An 18,306-nucleotide genomic window follows, 5' to 3' on the forward strand; every position below is an offset into this window, starting at 1 on the left:
TGGCCTTTCATGGAAAAGCTTGTGGCTGTGACATTTGCAATGTCAGTCAGCTTGATTGGTCTCTGGCACAGCACTGTGAAGAGCTGCACTTAGGTTTCTGTCCTCTGGGGGAACTTTCCAGATGGGCAGGACAGTCTCCTCCCTCAGCTTGGTGACTCTCTCCTATGTTCCAGGCAACATACAGTCTGCAGTCGCATACAGGCAACAACAGAAGCTGTAAGATGGACATTGTGTTGAAGAAGAGTGAAACCAGACCTGAAGATCTAGGGCAGGGGTCCCCAACCACCGGTCCGCGGACCGGTACCGGTCCGTGGAACAAGTCCTACTGGGCCGCTGGTTTGCTGGGCGCCGCCATCTTGTTTTGATGAAAAAGTGCTTCTGATGAGCTTTTCCCGGTAGAAAGCTCACCTGAAGCACTTTTTCATCAAAACAAGATGGCGGCGCCCAGCTGATGCCGGTACCGGGCCGCGCCATAAAAAAGGTTGGGGATCACTGATCTAGGGCATTCTAACAAATCCTGATATATTAAAGCCTTGGGCAATAATAATTAGAATAAGGGTTTGGGGAACACCATCTATTCCCATCTCTTTTTCTCCCAACCATCGTCTTGCTATTTCCCATCCCTGCAACAATCTGGGGGAATTACAATGGATGGACTCCCACATCATCCTCTTCATTTAACAACCCCATAGTCCCTTGCGGGGTGGAGTCTGAGCAACTGAATGGAGCTAGCAGAGTGTTGTAATGGCCAGGTGCCCTTCCTGTCACCAATACAGAGTTTTGTTCAGCAAATATATTCTCAGTGTGCCCCAGAGAGAAATATCTGCCTCTACCTGGGATGGAACCCACGAGAGGACCACCACTAGGCCACTGCACCACTCCAGGATGGGCTCCCCGCATCTGTGACTTAAAATGCACCCCTTTGGTAATCTAAATTTCATTAGAAGCACATTCAACTGGACGGTCGCTTAGGATATTTTTATTTTTACTTTATTCAGCTCCTAGCAATATCTATATCTGCTTCCGAATGGGTAAAATATTCCCAGACTTTTCATGGCTCAGCCCAGTCCTCTGGATTCAGCACAAAATATCTTGTGCAACTGCTAGTACACAAAATTTTGGATCAGTTGCCACCACACCTGTTTCTGGACCTCGTGACTGTCCTCGATGCACAGGGCAGGGCTGCTCTAATTAATGAAGCAGTTTAAATAATTTTGGTAATTAAATGGCTATATTTTTTTCATTTTCTACCAGGAGTGGTACAAAAGCAGTGAGGAGATGCTTCCTTGGTTTCGTCTTTTTTGCATCATGCTAGTGTTAAAGGCACCAGAACAAGTTTTTATTTTTTAAAACATAAAAAGAATACTCTGAAGCAGACACAAAGAGGGAAGATACTGGCCAAGAAGATTTCCCCCTTTGCTCGAGCATGCACACACGTGTGTAAAAGTAAATTTATGGAGTGCTAAGAGATCAGCCTTGCTCTCTGGGACAGGGTGTGAACTGAAGCACATTCTGGAAGGCAGACAGCAGTGTAATCCATTCATTCAGCTCTGTCTGCAGCTGCTTTTTATAAACTTGGCATAAATCAGCACTTCGTGAGGCCAGGCCTGTGTATCTGGAAAATATTTTCCCCAGCCCCTTCCCTCCTGCCCTTGCCCCCAAAAACAATTGGACAAAGAGCACAGGAATTATGTAGAGCATGGGCTGGCCTCACTTGTGGTTATTTTCCATGACTTCCTCTGCTCATTTTTCTCCTGCCAGTTGTAGGAGTCCATAAGTCAAAGTTGTTAAACTTTTCCCGGTTAAAATGTAACTCTAAGAACAAAGTAATCTGATCCCTTAGAGCCAAGTAATCATCTTTTTAGAGGCTCCGGTTTGGGAAAGCCTCCAACGTGCTGGCAGGTTTGCAGATCGGAGTGGGCTCCAGCCAGAAGGGAGCATGTGTGCCAATCGCCTCTCCAGGTAAACAGTTTCCAGGGAGCAGAAAGGCTGCCGTGTTCTTTTTCTTTCTTGCAGCACAGTAAGATTAAATGCTGCCTGTTGCCATTTCAGACACCACCAATTTATATGTGAGCAGGAAGGGATCCAGCTGCAAAACCTTTGACAAATAGGAAGACTTTTAGAAGAAGAGAAGTTGCCAAGTGGGGAAATGAATAGACTTTGGACACATTTTAAAAACCAAATCAATATATTTTAATGCCAGGAGCAATATTTTCTCTCTCTTGACTTCCCAACGTTCAGTAGTAATTGGATCTGCCCTCCCCACAGAGTCTTCTCCTCTTTCTCAAGGGATCTCAGAACTACCATAATTAATCTTGAAGCTGTCCCATCAAGAGGATTTGGTTCAGTAAGTTTTGTTCCCCCCAAATTTCACTGCTTACTTTAGCCTTTACTTTCTACCCATTATCTGGTATTCACACATTTAAAAAAACAACAACACAGTGTTTCAAATTACTTAGGCAATCATTTGTTATTAAAGTGACTGGCTTGGTCAAGGACAGCATTGGCCTGCTATCCTTTCTCATCTCCTGAGTTGGAGTACTCTCCACCATTGCTGAGCTGATCAAAAATGACACCAGCATGAAATGGGTTCTCCTCCTTTGCCCAGTTCTATCCTGCCCTTGTTGCTTCTTTCCCTGGTCACTGCAGGTCCTGACCTCCCTTTCCGTTAATGGGTGAAAACCCTAACAAAGGTTCCTATTCTTTGAAGTTCCCTTTGGATCAGTGGTGGGATTCAAAAAAATTTACTACCAGTTCTGTGGGCATATCTTGGTGGGCATGGCTTGGCTTGGTGGGCGTGGCAGGGGAAGGATACTGCAAAATCCCCATTCCCTCCCCACTCCACTAACCTGCTTTCCAGCTCCATTCTCCTGTGCAGGGCAACAAAAGAAGACCCAGCCAATCAGCTGAGACTGGGGAGGCAGAGAATAGATGGGGGCGGGGCCAATCAGAGGTGGTATTTCCCAGTTTTCCGAACTACTCAAAATTTCTGCTACTGGTTCTCCAGAACTAGTCAGAATCTGCTGAATATCACCTCTACTTTGGATGGCATTGTGATAAGGGGGGAAATAGCACTTCAATATTGATTCAAGAAAAGACCACTTTAGCTTGTCTTTCTCGTGGACGGGCAACTGGCTATGTCAAACAATTCCTGGTACATAAACTTTTTGTGACCCTGTATACATAAAAAAACCATGGTTTAGCGAATGTGGAGAAAAGTATCTTATTTTAAAATGAGGGGATCAGTAGCATTTGGAGGATATCAGGTCGAGCCAAACTTGCATGATAGTCCACGGACCTTTAAACAGGTATCAACTACCAATGACCAACTACCCTACCCACCCTACCCCAAGTAATGTCAATTACTATCCATTCCTTATGCAAATCCCATCCCAGTCACTATAAGGTTCCACACAATTTCTCATGGACTGAGTATGGACACATTATAGTTTTTAGCTAGTTAATGAAGGCAAGGTGATCAAATCGGTCAATCCTAGAAGAAATCAATCCTAACTGTTCTTTGTAAGGACGGATACCGAAGCTGAAGTTCAAATACTTTGGCCACCAAGGGAAAAGAGGACTCATTGGGAAAGGCCCTGATGTTGAGAAAGATTGAAGACAAAAAGAGAAGGGGATGGCAGACGATGAGATGGTTCGATAGTGGGCGCAATAAACATGAATTTTGGCCAACTCTGAGAGACAGTGGAGGACAGGGGACCAAGCATGCTATGCTCCATGGGGTCCAGAGTTGGACACAACTTAGTGACTGAACAACTACAGTTAATCAGTGCTAAATGGTCCATGTCAAATGAAGTATAATTAATTCACATTTGGTCATTTTCAAAACCCTAACCCTAACCCTGTAATTCACCTTTGTTTTTATCATTTCTACACATCAAATTTCCTTGCCCTCTAAACACAAACAACTGTGTATATAAATTTTCTCAGGACTATAAATTTCATGGCGTAAGGGAATTGCTGGCCTTTAGAGATCAGACAGTTTTGCTGCATAGAACTGACTCATAGCCCTACTTTTCTTATAATCACTATCTAAACAATTTTGTTTCTATGCCTCTTGGTTCCTATCAATCCTGCCTCTTCTCATCATTGTCTCCTATATTCTTTCCCCAACTCTCCTACAACTAAATATAGGTAGAAACCTCTCTCATAGGAAATTATTCCATTTGCCTGATGAAGTAGATATATAACCATTATAGCTTATGTGATAGGAACATTGCTTAGTCCTTAAGATTCCTCCCTGAGTTAACACTATGACTTCTAATCATGATGAGGCAACTAGTCATTTTTGTACAACAAACCCACAGAATAACAGTGAAAGTTATTTTCTTTACTGTATTGCAGTCTTAAGCTACTAAATTCCACCTGCTTTGAAATGAAGCTGGCTTAAGAAATCCTGTTTCTTACCCATTTTGGCCACAAGACTGACTTGATATTCTACCTGAGTTGCACTTCCTGCAACTCCTGGTCCTGATCTGTGCATTCTAATTAGCATTCTAATTGCTAAGTGCTCTTGCTATTCCCTTCTTTTTTTAACCCTTCCTAGAATAGTAAAAACAAAACAAAACCCAACCCATAATTTTATTACTTTTCCTGTCACTTTGTCCAGAAGGGGAAAATGACAGAATACTTGTCAATTTCACCAGGTTTACAAACCAACTTGAAAATAAAAGAGCACACAACCATAAACAAAGCCCTGTTTAAAAGAATGAAGCTTGCAAAGACAACAAAAGATTATTTCTTTAAAATTTCCAATCTCTTCAGTAGTAAAAAGTGGGCCATGGGTTACACACACCTGAACTATGAAATCCCTGTGTTTTCTTGGTAAACTACTACCTCTACCCAGAAGACTGTGGTTTCTTCCCCAAACCCCAAAAACTGTAACCTTAGACTGTCTACTATTGACCTCACCCCTTTCCTAAGAGGTCTGTAGGGGGCATGCATAAGCGCACCAACGTGCCTACCGTCACTGTCCTATTGTTTCCTTTTTTTCTTATTTGTATCCATTTCATGTATTCATAACCATGTTTATACTTATACCTGTTATCTAATAATCGCTTGACAAAATAAATAAATAAAATAAATAAATAAGAGTAATGTCATCTTTTACACCCAAGAATTGTGTGTGTGTGTGTGTGTGTGTGTGTGTGTAAGTATGTATGTATGTATGTATGTATGTATGGTATTCAGCTTTGTTCGGGTATTTTCCCACGTCATTGTAGTTGTGCTTTTAAAGTTATAGCAAAGTTTTGGCAGAATCTCATCTGCCATCATCAGGCTTCTGTATGTATACAGAAGCCATACAGAAGCCTGATGATGGCAGATGAGATTCTGCCAAAACGTTGCTACAACTTTAAAAGCACAACTACAATGACGTGGGAAAATACCCGAACAAAGCTGAATACCATACATGTAAGTACCCGCAAAAACTTAAGAAAACAAATATATATATATAGGTGTGTTCGGGTCTTTTCCCGTGTAAGATTAAGAGTATCTTGGCGACGTTTCGGTGAGGTCCCACTCGCCATCCTCAGGCTGGTGCTTTCGGCTTCGTGCCAGTACAAGCAGTGTGTGATCGGAGCTGCCATCTCTCTATAAATACTGGTGTGGGGGGGCTGGTGTGCTGGGCTGGTTGGCTGCGCTGCTGCCTCTTGATCGGTTGATGGAGTTGATGTTGGTATAATGGGCTGCGTGATGGTCTTGTGAGTTTTGTTGTGGAGCCCAGCCCAGCACACCAGCCCCCCCATTCCCTGCTTTCCAGCTCTGTTCTCCTGTGCAGGGCAACAAAAGAAGACCCAGCCGATCAGCTGGGACTCAGGAGGCAGAGAATAAATGGGGGCGGGGCCAGTCAGAGGTGGTATTTGAATGATTCTCGGTTCTCTGAACTACTCAAAATTTCCGCTACAGGTTCTTCACAACTGGTCAGAACCTACTGAATACCACCTCTGATACTATTGCTTCCTCCCTTATCCTGGGGCCCACTTCCAAAGATTCCTTAACTTCTATTAATTAGAAGAGATACATGTGGACCATCCCTTGAAACTGTAAGTCAAGATAGGGACTATCAAGCAATTTGGTATCTCTTCAGCCAGGCATATGGCATATTTCTGTGGAAAAACTTATTTTGGAAGCAGGAGTGAAATACTTGATCTGGGACTCTCTGAAGAGAAATTACCACAGACTGAACTCCAGTTCTGGATTTTGCATGAAAAGGATTGTTAGCTTTGGCTAGTACATATTAGCTTTGCTCAACATGGTTCCTGTTCAGGGTTTAACATCATCCCAACCAAAAGGCCAATAGACCTGGTGATAGAGGACAGTGGATATAAGTAACACCTTTGGAGGAACTAAAGTAGGGTAAGCTACAGTAACTGAACTTGAAATATTTTAAGAAACGTGAAATCAAAATCAAATCCACAAAATGATAAACACATTAAATACAAAGCCTAGTCCTATTCAGTTCCATTCTTGCAACAAATGAACAAAAGTGTGAAAGTCTCCAGGATCGTGTATTTCCTTTGATATCACTGTAGAATTGAAAATTCCTTTGCCCCTGGTACTGGAAAGATTCATTTGGAAGCTTGAGGAAATGTTGCATGTTTCAGAGATCAGTTATTTTTTTTTTTTCAACTAAAATTTCCACTCTTAGAACATTTCCAGCTAATGCCAAAAAAAAAAAAAAGCAACTTTAATAAATCTTTTAACTTACCAGAAAACCCTTAATTTTCATTTTATTAGAATAGATAAGAAGTCTTTCATGGAGGACAAATGATGGCAGGTAAAGAAGAAACTGTATTTCATTCAGGCAGATAGTGCATTGTGGGATACTCTTTTTCTCTGTTTTGTAATGTGTTCTCTGCAGACTTCGAGGTTATCATCGATTTCAGATTTCTCATTGTACCATCTATTACTTCAGTCCTCTAGGAGGGCAGTCTTATTCCCTCAATTTTCACTCTCCAGGTCTCCCAGCTTTCCTGCTGTGAGAACACTGCAAATTCTTGAAGCATAAAGCCTAGCTTACCAAAAGACAGACTTGTAACCCTTTTCAATTTCCTTCAGCTGAAACCACATACTTTAACACATTAGAGCTAAGCCCTATTTTCCTATCAACATCTTCAATTGTAGAGAGGCTCCAATAGTCACTTTAGATGAAATACTTATCGGCCATGTTAAGCAACATTGGTGGGTTTTGTTTATTTTTAAGATAACAATCACACCTCCTTGAACCTGTGATTTCTTTTGAGCCAATGTGTTCCCAAGACAGAGAAAAGAGTATATTACAAAAATGTGAGTTTTGGCTCTTTATGATAGAACATTATGCTGTGTTTTATTATGCTTGTCTATTAAAATCATGGTGTCTACACTAAGTAAGATTAATACTGGGTTTCAGTATTATTTCAAGGGAAATATAGTATCTGCCAATATTTGAACCTTGTTTGTTGTTCACCAATGCACTGTGTTTTAAAGGAAATCCTTGATTGTATACAACGAGTCCTATCTAAAGGCACTGATCACTGAAACAAACAAAGGTGGCTTTCATTCTGTATTCTTTTATCTGGTACATAATGTTTGGCCCACTAGTATTTTTCTTGATGAGCTAGATGCTTTTTTAAAATTCATGTTCTATCTCAGGTTTTTGATGCAATGTTCATGAATTCTGGGAGATGAAGACCAACATATCTGGGTGATAAAAGGAAACAGACAAATATCTCATTGATGGCAGAATGTTCATAGCAGACATGATAATATAGTTTATAAATTTCATTATCAAATACTTGAAATATATTGAGCACAGAGCCTTTATTTAATTCCTCCCCTTGAAAATATGAAACTTCCTTTCTTTTATCTTGATACCCAATTCATATGCATAATGATATTTTTTGAGAGCTGGATGCAGTGAAATTTCATTTTAAGGTATGCTGATTAGTGCACATTTAAAGTGTCAATAAAATTCTATTCTATTCTATTCTATTCTATTCTATTCTATTCTATTCTATTCTATTCTATTCTATTCTATTCTATTCTATTCTATTCCTATTCCTATTCCTGTCCTGTCCTGTCCTGTTCTGTTCTGTTCTATTCCATTCCATTCCATTCCATTCCAACCTAGAGATATAGTTCATGCAACCCTTATGATTTTAACTTATAAATTCTCCTGCCCCAAAGCAGTTGCAACAATAGCAAAGGAACTTCTATAAGGGAAGGATGGGAAAATGAAATTTCTTCTATAGCAGTGATAGTAGTTCACACAGGGAAGAGAGCCAAACCTACAGTATTAAAGAAAAAACACAATTACTGTTGTTTCTATTTGGAAACAACTTCTGGGCTTTGTGCTTGAGGTGGAAAAAAATGACACTTTGATTTTGGATTTTACTGATTAGATAGGTTTGTTGTCATAAAAACAACTAATTTATATTGTCTAAAAGTAAAAAGTTGAGGTTTGATGATATCTTATTCTACTGCACCAAAGGATTAACACCTTTTCTTTCTTTTTTCCTTTTGCCTTACACTTTCACCTTCTCTTTTCCCTCCCTTTCCTTTCCCACAATTTTCTTTTGTATTTTTTTTGTACTTTATATTATAAACTAATTAAAAAGGGGGGAAGAGAGCCAAACCTCTGAGGGTTAACAAATGAGAACCACTGTATCAGAGGTGGTATTCAGCAGGTTCTGATCAGTTCTGGAGAACCCGTAGCGGAAATTTTGAGTAGTTCGGAGAACCGGCAAATACCACCTCTGACTGGCCCTGTCCCCATCTATTCTCTGCCTCCCAAGTCCCAGCTGATCGTCTGGGTCTTCTTTTGTTGCCCTGCACAAGAGAATGGAGCTGGAAAGCAGGTTAGTGGAGTGGGGAGGGAATGGGATTTTTGCAGTAACCTTCCCCAAGGTGTGGGGAGGGAATGGAGATTTTACAGTATCCTTCCCCCAGCAGTGGGGAGGGAATGGAGATTTTACAGTATCCTTCCCCTGCCAAGCCTATCAAGCCATGCCCATCAAGCCAAGCCATGCCCACATAACCAGTAGTAAAAATCTTTTGAATCCCACCACTGCACTGTATTCCCATGAGGATTACTCTCTCTCTCTCTCTCTCTCTCTCTCTCTCTCTCCTCTCCCCTCCCTCCCCCTCCCTCCCTCCCTCTCTCCCTCTCCCTCTCCCTCTCTCCCTCTCCCTCTCTCTCTCTCTCTCCCCCACACACACAAGCCTTTTTTTTCCAGTTCAGGAAGCAGCACTTAGCTAATCTCTCTCAAGAAAACTAAGGGAGGGTCAGTTCTGCTTAACACTTGAATGGAAGAACCCAGAAAACCTCAGGGTTGTGGAATAGATTGGAAAAATACTTGGGTGTGCTTCCCAAGGAAACCAGGTGGATGTGCCTAGGTCACCATTTGGAACGGAAGTGAATAGAATCTTACCTTTCATCTGGCTTGTATCCCTCTTTGTTTCTCGCTGAAAATGCAGGGAAACCATCCTTCCATTTTCCAGAAGTCTATCATTGACGTTGAGTGTTGCCTGTGGGCTACTTGCAGTCTACGAGTTCCCCTTGAATTAAGGGGAAAGATTCTTTTTTATGACAAGCAGGCAGTTTGGATGTGTGTGGTGAGGGAGGATTTTTAATGGGAATAGTGAAATTCTCCCGGAGCTGTTTTGGCAGAAGATCCTCTCATTAAAGCCTGAGTGAACTTTACAAGTACAGCTACCCTTTGGAAAAAAAAGGGAAACCAGTTCATATAAAATGAAGATTGCACAGTCACATTAAAGTAGGCAAAAACCTTATTTAGTATTAAGAAAAGGAATAGAATCAAATGTTTCCCCCTGTTGTTGTTTAGAAGGTTTCATTATTTCATTACTAGATAAAGAACCTGGGTGTGGTTATAGGGAAGTGACTTCTAATAGGGTTTCTGGGTTGGAGTAATCTTTAGTAACCATGCCTGTGGTATTATACAATCACCCACATTTGCTTGCTTAAGTTTTCTGGAAAAATCTAGCTGAACCCACTGAGGTTGTACAGGAATTAAGACAAAATGTAAAATACTTTGAAAAATACAGATGTGTACCACCAGTAGAGAAAGTGTCTCTCTCTTTCACTCTCTCTCTCCCTCACACACATATACGTATATGACAGAGGTGGTATTCAGCAGGTTCTGGAGAACTGGTAGTGGAAATTTGGAGTAGTTTGGAGAACTGGCAAATACCACCTCTGACTGGCCCCGCCCCCATCTATTCTCTGCCTCCCGAGTCCCAGCTGATCGGCTGGGTCTTCTTTTGTTGCCCTGCACAGGAGAACGGAGCTGGAAAGCAGATTAGTGGGGTGGGGAGGGAATGGGGATTTTACAATAACCTTCCCCTAGGAGTGGGGAGGGAATGGGGATTTTACTGTATCCATCCCCTGCCATGCCCACCAAGCGACGCCTACAGAACCGGTAGTAAAAAAATTTGAATCCCATCACTGGTATATGACTATATATGACTACACCTACACACACACACACACACACACACACACACACACACACACACATTATAAGACCAGATGACGAGCTAATGTACCTAAGAAGCAATAAATGTATGGACCAATTCACCAAAGGGCAGCTTAGATACCTGGCTAAATCTTATCTGCTACTCTCATTTATGAAGTTAAATTTCTCATGGGCAGTCAAGACAATGGCCGTGACTTACAACAATTCATTTAGTTACAACCACACTAAAAAAAAAATGACTTATGACCATTTTACATCTGGTTGCAGCATCCCTATGGTCACATGATCAAAATTCAGACATGTGGCAACTGAGTGGTATTTATGACTGTTTCAGTGTTCCAAGGTCACGTGATCCCCTTTTGCAACCTTATGACATGCAAATTCAATGGTGAAGCCAGATTCACTTAAAAACTGGGTTACTAACTAAACAGCTATGGCGATTCATTTAACAATTATGGCAAGAAAGGTCATAAAATGGGGCAAAACTCACTTAACAAATGTTTCACTTGGCAACAGACATTTTGGGCTCAATTATGGTCATAAGTTGAGGACTACCTATAAAATATGTCACAAATTCAGGCCAAATATCTGAACTGTATTTCATTGGTTGTTGTTTTTTAGTAAATTTACACACCAATGTATTTCATTTGCAATATGTTGGGCTCAGGTGTGACTTAATAAAGAAGGCTGTTGCCACTTTGGAACAGAAACACAGCTAACAGAAGGGCACTGCTATTTCTGCTTTTGCTTAATAGCGCCTTGTTATAATGCATTCTCCTTTGCTTCTATCAAGCCACGAAGAATCTTAATAGTAAATATTAGATTAGAAACAACAGAGAAACTATTGTTCCAATAATGGGAGATGAGCACTGGTTTTTAACTTTTTATTTTCTTATGCTGTAGCCACTATGCTGTAGCCACAATATGGCAAGCATCATTTCAGAAAGGTGACAAGCAGTCTAAATCAGTTGGAAAGGACCTCAAAGGTTCAACTGAAACTCCTGCTGATGTAGGAAATCAAGTGCTTCGGCGTATCTGACAGGTAATCTGCCAACCTTTGCTCAAAAACCTCTAATGAAGAAGCCCATTGTCTAGTAGCTCATACCATCAGGAAGATCTTTCTAATAAATTAATCAGAATCCCCCTGTAATCGAATCTGTTCACCCTCTAAAGCAAAATAGAATGGTACTATTAGTATGATCTGGACACTGTACTTATGTTGATGCAGTGTAGAGTTGCATAGCCCTTTCAGCTGCAACATCAGATTACTGCCTTACATTTAGTTTGTAATCCACTGAACAAAGAGCTTTATATGAACAAAGGGCTTCTTTGACACACAAAACAAGGCCATTTTTGTTAGCATTTGTGATGACATTTGAATGTGGTTCTTTCTGTTGCATTTGAGACCCATTATTTTTTGGCTTGCCTGTGCTGCCATTATTGTTCTTGTTGTTGTGATTTCAATGTATCCTTCTATTATGGCCAGAGAAAGTTTAAAGTAGAGTTTAAATCATTTTGCTATCTGTAACTCAGAGTCAAAGGTAAGAAAGTAAAAATTTCTCAGGCTCAAGAATAAAGATGAACAATGTGCCCTCTGAGAACAGGACATTAATCTCTGAGAGGAAGACACTAAATAAATTTAGAAAGACCACGCAGGAGAAGAAAGGATATTTCTAATACAACAACAGTCAGAACAGTTTAAAGCAGTGAGCTTTTCCCCCAGAAGTAAAAAATAGTTCTGAAAGCAGGACACTGAAAAAGAGTCAGAGAAAAAAAAAAGATGATGGCTTTGAAATACAGATCTGAAGATATTATCAAGAGTATCAAGGACTGCAAAAAGAATCAGTGAATCAGTTCTGCCCCAAATAAACTGGCTGGTTCCTTGAAGCAAGGATCAACTAGCAGAAACTCATATAATCTGGGCATTGGATGTGAGCAGATGATGGATAAGTGGAGGGAAAAAGGACAGTGCTTGGCAAAGTTAAAAAAAATAGAAGACAAAGGATAAAGTGAATAGATATGATACATCAGTGGAATGTCCTTGGAAGAGTTGTGGATCATCATCACAAATATATCAATATGGCAAGCATTTATCCATATAGTTTCTAGGGGCCTGGCTTGACTAATTAATTAACTTTGCTGGAAGCAGTAGTGAAATCTGGGACATGGAAAATTTAACACACCCATTTCTGGATAGATGATGAATATTATTCAAATTTTGGTTTCCCTGCAGCTACCTTGTGTAACATGTTGGATTGCAAATTATTCCTTATTTGAAGCTCATAAATCTTGGTGTAATCCATGAAGACATTGCCAACATTTAAACAGCCAGATTTCCAATTGCAGGAACTGTCTTCTATTTTCCTACAATTATTTTGGCAAGCCTCATTTCCTTATCCGCCTGTGTCTATCCTGCTATTGCACTTTTCATAAACTTGGCTTCTACTCTCTAGTTTCAAATTGCTTGCCCAACAGGTTAGGAGATCTACTGTTTATAAAAATGTGAGTGTAATGTTTTACACATTGACAGACTTTACCATAAAACAGACATAACAATTTTGTAATTGTGAATTGTAATTGTTAAATTGTAATTTAAAAGGAAAGCTAAATATTTAATCTATATTCTTAATTATTCTCCCACTTGATGTCCTTCTTGTGAATACAACTCTTAACATTTATATGGTGGATCAGAATTGTAGACTTATTATATCTGTATGGTGCTAGGTCTCAGAATACTGTAGATAACACTGCATTAGAAATGCTATAAGTATTTGCACAGGGAAGCAAAAATAATATCTTCTTATCTTTCATATCTTTCATCAAAATTTATGCTAGCTGCCTAAAAGGTAATCAGTTTGGGTTCTGTTTTCTTAGATTTTTTTTAATAATTAGTGCATGAAATGGTTTGGTGACTGTTTGGATCTTTTCAAAATGTGGAAGTTAAAGGAAAAGAGATATTTCTAGAAGTATCCTAAGCAAGAATGAAGAATATGGTCTTCCAAATGTTGTTGAATATTCCCCCTACCATCCTTTGCTATTAAGCATTATAACTGAACTGGGAATTTGAATTTCCAAATATTTGCAGAGCCATAGGTCCTCCATTAAGTCTTCCAAAGAGTAAGGTCATTTTTTTTTTACTATGTATGGTTTAACCAACAATTATACCAACATGTTAGTATACATGTTTTGTCCTTAGGTGATCTAAAAACTGATATGGCATAATGGTTCAGATTATGAGGAATGAACTGCTAGATTATTTGGTTAAGTTCTGACATCAGTTTTATACTTGCTTGTGACGCCATTTTCTGACAACTTACTCTCTGCAATGGGAAAATAATCAATGAAATGCATGTGCTAAGAAGTGCTGTTTTTGTTTTTCATTTAGGAAATGGTGATCTGACCTATTACAGTAGATGAGGAGGGAGGGAGGGGAGGGGAGAGAGAGAGAGAGAGAGAGAATACATCCAATCAATATGGGAAAAAACTTTATTGCTCCATACTCATCTATTGTTAAAATCTCATGTCCAAAAGATTTTTGCCTGCTGTGGATGTAATCAATGGGTGCAATATCCATGTTATGATTACAGTTGGGTACATGCATTTGCAGAGTGAAGTGTCAACCATTGATTGATAATTTCAACCTTAACACATTTTTGTGAGGAAAAAAAATGGGAGACTGATGAAATAAGTATATGTAATCAATTGGTGAGGAAAACCTGGTGGGCAAAAAAAAGGAACAAGAGCTAAAACATTCAAGATATCCTTGAAAGCAAAGAAATTGATCATATATTGCCTTGTGAATGTTTGATCTCTCATTTCATTAAAGCTAAGTTCTTTGTGCAGGTGTGCATCCATGTACGGATAAAAGGATAATCCTACAGAGAACCCCACAATAACCATCTTCCTTTACTGCCATTTTCACCAGATAGGGACCTACCAAATAGGTTGATGTTTGAATTCTTCAGGAGCCTTAGATCTTTTCAATCTAAATGTTGAACAGGGGAAACATCAAGGACAGGAACGGAAGGCAAGACCAGGTAAATAGGGAAGAAATAATGCAATTTTTGTCAATTTCACCAGCTTAGTTTTAGCTTTAAGTCAAGAAATGGTAGGTAACAAACAATGAAAAGCAAAGGATCTATAATATTCTATTGGAGTGGAGTTAAATATAACCCAACTTAGATTTGCGGGACAGTAGATGAAACACTTTGGACATGAAATGTCTTCCAGCCTCTGCAGTGTCTGACATCAGAGGTAATAAGAGAGATGGCTATAAAGCAGTGGCCCCCAACCTTTTTTGAACCACGGACCGGTTTCACGATTATTTATTCTTCCACGGACCGGTACCTGAGTAACGCGAGACTCCACCGCCATCGGGACGGCTCTTCGTTCGAAGCCGCCCCGCCCGACGAAACTAAGGCGCGAGCACCCAAATGCCATTTTCCAACTGAAAACCCAAAAGCACTTTCCAACCGAAAACCCGAAAGCAACCAAAAACCTGGAAGCGCTGTCGAAACAAGATGGCGGCGCCCAAGCTTCGTGGCCCGGTAAAAAATGATCCACGGACCGGTACCGGTCCGGGGACCGGTGGTTGGGGACCCCTGTTATAAAGGATTAGATCTGTATATGTGGGCATGTGTGTGGAAAAGCAGAGGAAGTCTATTATTGTTTGCTTCTTGCCAATCTGAAGACACCCATTGAGCTGAATGTCCTATGTATTTGTATTCCCTTTTCATGGTCATTTTTTAAAATTGTGATTGGTTTTATATGTATTTATTGGTTTTTTTTAAAATTAAGTATCGTATGCCACCCTGAGTCACTTTCTTACGAGATGGATTACAATAAAAACATGATTGATAAATGAATGAATGAATAAATAAATATCACCTCAGTAATCCACCGAGAATGATTCTGTAGTTTGGCAAAGGACAATGAAAAGGGAAGGAAAGGAAATATTTGGGAGAATTAAACAGGTGTCCCCTTAACTTACAGTTTTGGTGAAAGGACTTTGCTTGCATGAACCTGGATCCTGTTTTGCCTTTCCCTTATTCTGCACCTCTCATGACTCATCAGGTTCATGAGAACGTGAGCGTGTTTCTCATTGGTAGGCTGCAGCTGTGTGTGGCACACTGCAGTGTTGCCATGGCAACTGACTGAGGATGAATTAGCAAGTGCAAGGAGAAAATAGTTCAGCTAAGTAGGTTAGACTAAAACGAAGGCCACCGATTCTCTTTTATGAACTCTAGCCATGACGTGTCCCAACCATGCTGCACTATTAACAGCCTATTACATTGCATTTAATATATTCCCAATATCAAATAGTATTTTAATGATACATCATATTATTCGTATGTTAATAGCCCTAGTAGCGTTCAGCCAGAAACCAGCTGAAAATGATCTTGTATCTGGATAGAACAACAGGATAATCCTATGAAACTATAAAGACCTTTCTCTTCAGGGCAATGTTCATGCACTGTACAGAAGCAGAAAAGTGTTGTGCTTTCTTTGGAATTTATGAGAGGTGTGTATCCAGGACACATAATGAATAATATGCAAATAATTCCTGGCAGGAAACCATTCTGTGCCGCTCCAACAGCTGAGAAATATGGAACAAACAAGGGCCAACCTGCTTACTTCCTTGCTGTCTAGAATGTAGCTTAACCACACAACAAATGCAGGAAATATTGGAAAAGGGGAAAAAAGCTTATTTTCTTAAGGTATCTTACACAATGGGTGGGACTGACTTCAAAGCCATTGTATTAATCCTTTTTAATTTTTAGTCCACTGAATTTTGTACACAGAAAACATGAATACACACACACACACACACACACACACAGGGAGGGAGGGGGGAGGGACTGTGTGTGTGTGTGTGTGTGTGTGTGTGTGTGTGTGTGTGAGAGAGAGAGAGAGAGAGAGAGGCTGGTTAATTCTTTTTCCCATGGTTACATGTTTAGGGGCCATGTTGATCAAAGGCTTTTCCATTTAAGAATATTCCTGCTTACATGAAAAGGTCACATACGTCAGCATATATTTATAATCTTTACACATGACTACTAGTGATGCTGCCTCTGTGTTTGGGATGTGTATACAGCTAATGAAGGGCAAGGCATGAAAGAATCAGTCTAACTTCTGAATAAAAACAGATTTACATTTATGAGTTGATATGGTCTTAGTGAATCAGAATTTCTGTACGAGAGACCAGAACATCAATACCCGGGAAGATACTGGAAAAGATAATAAAAAAACAGATCTGCCAACATCTAGAAACAAGTAAAGTAATAACTAGCAGTCAGCACGGGTTTGTTAAAAACAGATCATGCCAAACCAATCTTATTTCATTCTTCAACACAGTGACTAAATTAGTAGACCAGCAAAATACATAATATATTTAGATTTCAGCATGGCATTCAACAAAGTAGACCACAACCTACTTCTTAGTAAGCTAGAAAAAAGTGGAATAGATAGCACCACCACTAGATGGACTCGCAACTGGCTGGCAAACCGTACTCAACGAAAAGTCCTTAATGGGTCTAAGTCTACATGGAGGGAAGTAAGCAGTGGGGTGCCACAAAGTTCCGTCTTAGGCCCAGTACTCTTCAATATCTTCATTAACAACTTAGATGAGGGAATAGAAGGGGAACTTACCAAATTTGCAGATGATACTAAGCAGGCAGGAATAGCTAACACCCAAGAAGATAGACTCAAGATCCAGATGGATCTTGACAGACTAGAACACTGGGCCATATCTAATAAAATGAAATTCAATGTAGAGAAAAGTAAAGTCCTACACTTAGGCAAGAAAAACCAAAAGTACACATATAGACTGGATGAAACCAGGCTCAATAGCAGTAACTGTGAGAGAGATCTTGGAGTCTTAGTGGACAACCAGCTAAATATGAGCCAGCAGTGTGCAGCAGCAGCCAAAAAAGCTAATGCAATCCTAAATTGTATTAACAGACGGACACAATCAAGATCAAGGGAAGTACTAATACCACTCTATAAAGCCTTAGTAAGACCACACCTAGAGTACTGCATCCAGTTTTGTTCACCACATTATAAAAAAGATGTTGAGACTATAGAAAAAGTGCAGAGAAGAGCAACCAGGATGATTAGGGGACTGGAGGCTAAAACATACAACGAATGGTTGCAGGAACTGGGCTTGGCTAGTCTAATAAAGAGAAGGACCAGGGGAGACATGATAGCGGTCTTCCAATATTTGTGGGGCTGCCACAGAGAGGAAGGGGTCAAGCTATTTTCTAAAGCGCCTGTAGGCCAGACAAGGAATAATGGATGGAAACTGAACAAGGAGAGATTTAACCTGGAAATAAGGAGAAACTTTCTGACAGTGAGAACAATCAACCAATGGAACAGCTTGCCCTCGGAAGTTGTGGGAGCGCCATCACTTGAGACTTTCAAGAAGAGATTGGACTGCCATTTGTCAGAAATGGTGTAGGGTCTCCCGCTTGGGTGGGGGATTGGACTAGATGACCTACAAGGTCCCTTCCAACTCTGATTATCTGTTAAATCTGTTAATGTCTTCCCAATTACTCTCCAAACTTAAAAAAGTGTTGAATATGTAAAGAGTTCCATAAAGCATAGCTAAAGCAAAATCTAAGCTTAATTTTTGCTTCTTTCATTTTTGAAATATTTAAAAGAAACTATAAAATACAATGTTCAGGTAAGATTCCAAATCTACTACCTCTGATATCTAATTTTGAACTCATGGCACTGGAATAGGCAAAGATTAAAATGGTGAAAATTTCTTTTTAAAAAAAGGACTTTTGGGGTCTTGCTTAGGTAACAACCTGGC

General features: G+C 40.0%; 1 long non-coding RNA gene across 2 annotated transcripts; it reads right to left on the minus strand.

Moving 5' to 3' along the window:
- Positions 1-503: 503 nt before the first annotated feature.
- LOC148132849 (uncharacterized) lies at positions 504-15,724 on the minus strand. Of its 2 annotated transcripts, XR_015750024.1 has the most exons (5): positions 15,484-15,724; positions 9,429-9,714; positions 6,728-7,698; positions 2,850-3,175; positions 504-2,098 (listed from the first exon to the last, which is right to left on the minus strand). It is a non-coding gene; the product is annotated as an uncharacterized LOC148132849 (long non-coding RNA). The 2 variants fall into 2 exon arrangements; XR_015750023.1 differs by lacking the exon at positions 6,728-7,698.
- Positions 15,725-18,306: the final 2,582 nt, after the last annotated feature.

Source organism: Notechis scutatus, chromosome 1, assembly GCF_049901735.1.
Source record: "Notechis scutatus isolate UNSWTSFEM ecotype Mainland chromosome 1, rNotScu1.2, whole genome shotgun sequence".
In the NCBI taxonomy this organism is placed as follows: Eukaryota; Metazoa; Chordata; class Lepidosauria; order Squamata; family Elapidae; genus Notechis; species Notechis scutatus.